Below are 4824 nucleotides of genomic sequence, written 5' to 3'. Positions count from 1 at the left end.
GAAGTTGTTTTGTATAAATTATTAGTATTATTGTATGAAAGTTTGTTTTTTTTAATGATTAAAAACATTTATTTAAGATTTTTTTTTTGTACATGTAAAGGGCCCAAAATTCACAAATCGTCCAGGGCCTAAAAAATGTCAGAAACGGGCCTGTTTATTATTATAGCTTAACCGTTCATGTTGGTTAATCTGAAAAAGAATTTGGAATAGAATGATTTTATTAGTATGATCACGAATACAGTCTAACTTTGCGGTGATGAAGCAGTACATTATGACGATTGATAAGAGTTGGAAGACGTGTAGACTTCATAACTCTGATGAGTTTTGGACCGGTCTTCAAGCCTTTATCGAGATAGCAAAGAAGCATGTTAATAATGATGGTGTAGTGAGATGTCCATGCAAAAAAGAATTTGAACTTTATGCACCGAACGCCAGATGTGGTTGAGACTCACAAGCTGCTTACACGAAGTGGGATTATCATGGTGAAGTAGACACTCATTCTCCAATTGTGGCCAATGTAGCTCCAACAACAAATGAGATGATTGATGTTATCTATGACATTATTGGGGAGACAAATACTAATGAAGAAGATGCAGATGAAGGAACAACAGATGAAGGTGGAATAGGTGCATACAAGGAATTTGTTGAATTGTTTGAGGAGGTCGAAACTGAGTTATACCCAGGTTGTTGTTGGTTGTCTTCCTTAAACTTTTTAGCCAAATTTTTGCATATGAAGGTTGTGAACAAATGGACTAATAGTTCATTTGACCAGCTTTTAGAGTTTATAAAATTTGCATTCCCGAAAGAAAATAAGATTCCATATTCACACTATGAAACTACGAAGAAATTGAGAAAGATACGATTAGGATACTAGTCGATCCATGTTTGCAAAAATGATTGTTGTCTATTGTGGAAAGAGAATAAGTTGAAGCATAATTGTCTAGTTTGTGGTGAGAGTAGATGGGTTGGTAAAAACACAAAGGGGAAGAGAGTTGCCTATAAAGTTTTACACTACTTTCCTTTATTGACTCTCAGGCTTAAAAGTATATATGGTTCCAGTCATACTACAAAACAATTTGACTTGGCATGCTACTGGACAATCAACAGAAGTTGGTATGATGGAACACCTGGTTGATGGGAGTGCATGGAAATATTTTGATATAAGATATCTGGATTTTGCTGTGGAACCTAGAAATGTTCGTTTATGTTTGGGTGCTGATGGTTTTAATCCATATGGACTGTATTATCCACCAATACTATGGACATACTATTGACGGTCCATATCTTTGTGGTTAATTTTAGTGTCTCTTTCTTAACCTTTCAGCCTGGCACCAATTTGTGGTTAACTGAAGGTACTGATTTCTTCCAGGTCCTATAAAACCCAATTATGCATGTTCATATGTTTGTTCATTTGATATGATTATCTATCATCTCTCTTTCTCTCTTTTATCTATAAAACCAGTCTCTATCTAAAGACCAAACAATCATATCCAAAGCTCAACTTTGTGCTACGTTTCTTCAAACTAGGTGACTCGTTCAACTTCGTATATGAAAGATTCAAGTCTCAATTGAAAATCGTAGATGGTAACTTAGTGCTCCTCAATGAGTCCAACATCCAGATTATAATGTCAAATTCTGCAATTTTTGTTATTCAGTTGAAGTTGTTTGGCAACGTTTTGACCACCCAACTGATACTTGGTTGCCTGGTTCTAAACATTTGATTGGTCTTTTGACCCTCAACCATTCTGGTCCTTATCCCTTTCAAGTACTTGTATGGTCTTGCTTCTGAATTTGGTTTTCAGTCATTTTGTGCATCGTTAATAAAGGTTTATATTCAATGTTAAGAACAATAGAAGTTGAACTTTTTTAAGTCAAATATGTCAAACATTTCAGTCTTTTATTGCAGGATTTCTCTCTTTCTGGTTTTGTTGATTATGAGGAGTAATATATGTCAGATGAACAATTTTAAGTCAAATGGTTTCTATATAATTTGAATAAAAATACAGAGTTCTAATATGATGATGGTTCCAACTGCTTCGGCATCTGCATGGTTAACATACCGTAAGATTTCTTGATGCCAGTAATAACGAAAAGGTGCTTGAATAGTTATGATCTACTAATAATGATCATTGTTATGCTTTTTATAGGCTTCTACAGAGGGTGCAACAGAGAAGAAGAGGTGGACACTTAGTGACTTTGACATTGGGAAGCCCTTGTGAAGGGGGAAAAAGGGTGAGTAAATTAAATCATTGCCATGCTTAACATATTCTGTGGTATTTTATAACATTATAAGCTAAACTATCATCCTAACTTTTTGTTAGTACATGTTTTTTATCATCTTTTTGTCCCTCTACTTGTGCTGGTATTCGTTTTCAACTATTTTTTTAGTATTATCATATTCAGTTTAGTTTTTTATATGAATCTTGTCGTGTTTTGTCACTCGAACAGATAAAATATTTAATTTCTAATTTAAAATATTCAAATTAAAAAAATTCAATTTATGCTATGTTTAAGTTCAGGCTATTTATCATATTCAATTTATTCCAAAGTTTATTATATCAAATCCAAACCTCAATATCCAACTTTTTCACGAACATAACCATTTAATTTACGACGTATTTCCAGGTACTGATTTCTTCTAGGTCTTGTTTGACTAAATTTTGATAGGTATTATTTTCTTCTCACAACATAAGGGTATAATGGGGGTCAATTGATCCATGTTTATTTAGTGAATACATCATATCCATTGTGTTATGATGATGATTATTAATCTATATTTGAATGTATTCTATCTCTTGTCTAGAGATAGTTATGTTTGGCGTTGTTGCTCGAGGACACGGGGGAGATGCCTGGGGTGATCCTCCTCCTCATCCAAATAGAATACCAACACTATGTGAGGCAACATGTAAATCTCTTTTTCAATTTTTTTTAAACATTTGAATTGTGTTTTCTTTTAACATTTTTTTTACTCAAAACAGAAAAAGAAGCGAGGTCTGACACACCCCGCTAAAGCGGAAACGCGAGGTATGGCAGGTAGAGTCTCATAGCAATAGTGTATAAACAACACAACCATACAATTTAAAACATAATTACATCATAACTAAAGTTTACAATCCCAAATACAAGTTTGCAAAATAAACACAAAAGAAATTTTGAAAKCGATAAATGTGACACGGCTTCTAACAAGTGTCACCATGAGTCTTTCTTACCCTGAAAAAAAGCACGTCAAAACAAGTGTCAACTACAAGAGTTGGTGAGTTCACAGGTTTTATATGCACAAAATGATTTTAAATGCAGCAATCTCAGTTATAAATTTATGAGCAATATCTTAAAAACGACGTCATACACATGATATAAATTTGTTGAGCCACTACTAAACCTAAACAACTTTCAACGCACCACGAACTACCTCAGGGGTGGTAGCGAACCACATGTGTAGAGCATACGTACGAACTACCTCAGCGGTGGGACTAAACCCCACATGTGTAGAACTCATGCCGAACTACCTTAGCGGTGACCACTTCGGGTCACATGTGTAGAACTCCTACCGGACTACCTCAGCGGTGACCACTTCGTGTCACATGTGTAGAGCAAATTTTAATGACCAAGTGCACCCCTACTCGTTAATAAAAAGGGTGGGTATAACAACCAAATAACGCTATCCACAAGAATCATGGGTTCAAAAATGAATTAATAGTAGTGGAAATAAACGGGGACTTTCAATCTCAACATATCAATARTGTATACATTTAAATACTCATAACAAGATTCATATATCGATATAAATCTATCAAATATTCATTAATCATGTTTTTCACCCCAAAACGATAAATTGGTAAAAAGGGGCCGTGAAACTCACTTTTGATGTAAAGCTTCGCAAGAAAAAGAGATACGATCCGAATACCGCGCTAGTTCAACGATTCCCTATCAATAGAAATATCCAAAACCATCACTTATTGATTTATCTCGACCTATGGGGTTTAATAAATCCTAAGTCCATATTAGTCCCATAATATCATCCATAGTCCAAATATACATAATTTCCATATGCTCATTAATGAATTAATTTATACCGGAAATGATGCTATAATCCAATAAAAGATCAAATTTTACAAAATCAACCAATCCCAAAATCTTGATCCCGGACAGAAACTTATGATACATAAATATGATCAAAATAAAGAGACTTTAAAAATGAGATAAATTCCCATATTTTTATATGGGTTATAGCACTGAGTTATAGTCATCGTGACCAAATTTCATGTATTTTGGGCATGATATGATGATTCATATAATTTATGCAATACAACTTATCACAACTTAAATGGTAGATTACACCATGTTAGTAAAACACTCATTAAAAGAGTTCTACTAAGTGTTCTGCAGAAATTCAAGTTGGATTGGAAACCTAACACTTATAWGAAACTTTTAAACTAAGAATCACTCATTTTGGATGAGTTTAGAAGAAGATATGACACCTTAAAGTCACATGCACACATCTGTCATTAGTTGACAGATTGCACACTTAACTTAAATAAATTGGTTCATGCCCCAAAACGTCATATTTTTGAGTGAAACTGAATTTAAATGAATCCTAACTCATAAACGAACATTTTATAAGAAGAATCATACATTAAGAACAAATAAGTAGAAAGATATTAGCATTCAAAGTAAGAGTTACCTACTGGTGGTTTCACAGTTTGCACACCTATAGTGTTTTAGGTGCTTGGAGGTCAAAACTCCATAATTTCATGTGATTCCACTTGCATGTAGGAGATAACCCATAAAGTTAACTCTCAAAAGAAGAATTATCCTTTTTCATCG

Source organism: Cynara cardunculus (assembly GCF_001531365.2).
Source record: "Cynara cardunculus var. scolymus isolate 2C chromosome LG 10, CcrdV1, whole genome shotgun sequence".
Taxonomy (NCBI): Eukaryota; Viridiplantae; Streptophyta; class Magnoliopsida; order Asterales; family Asteraceae; genus Cynara; species Cynara cardunculus.
The sequence above is the reverse complement of the archived record's forward strand: the minus strand, read 5'-3'. Positions refer to the sequence as shown.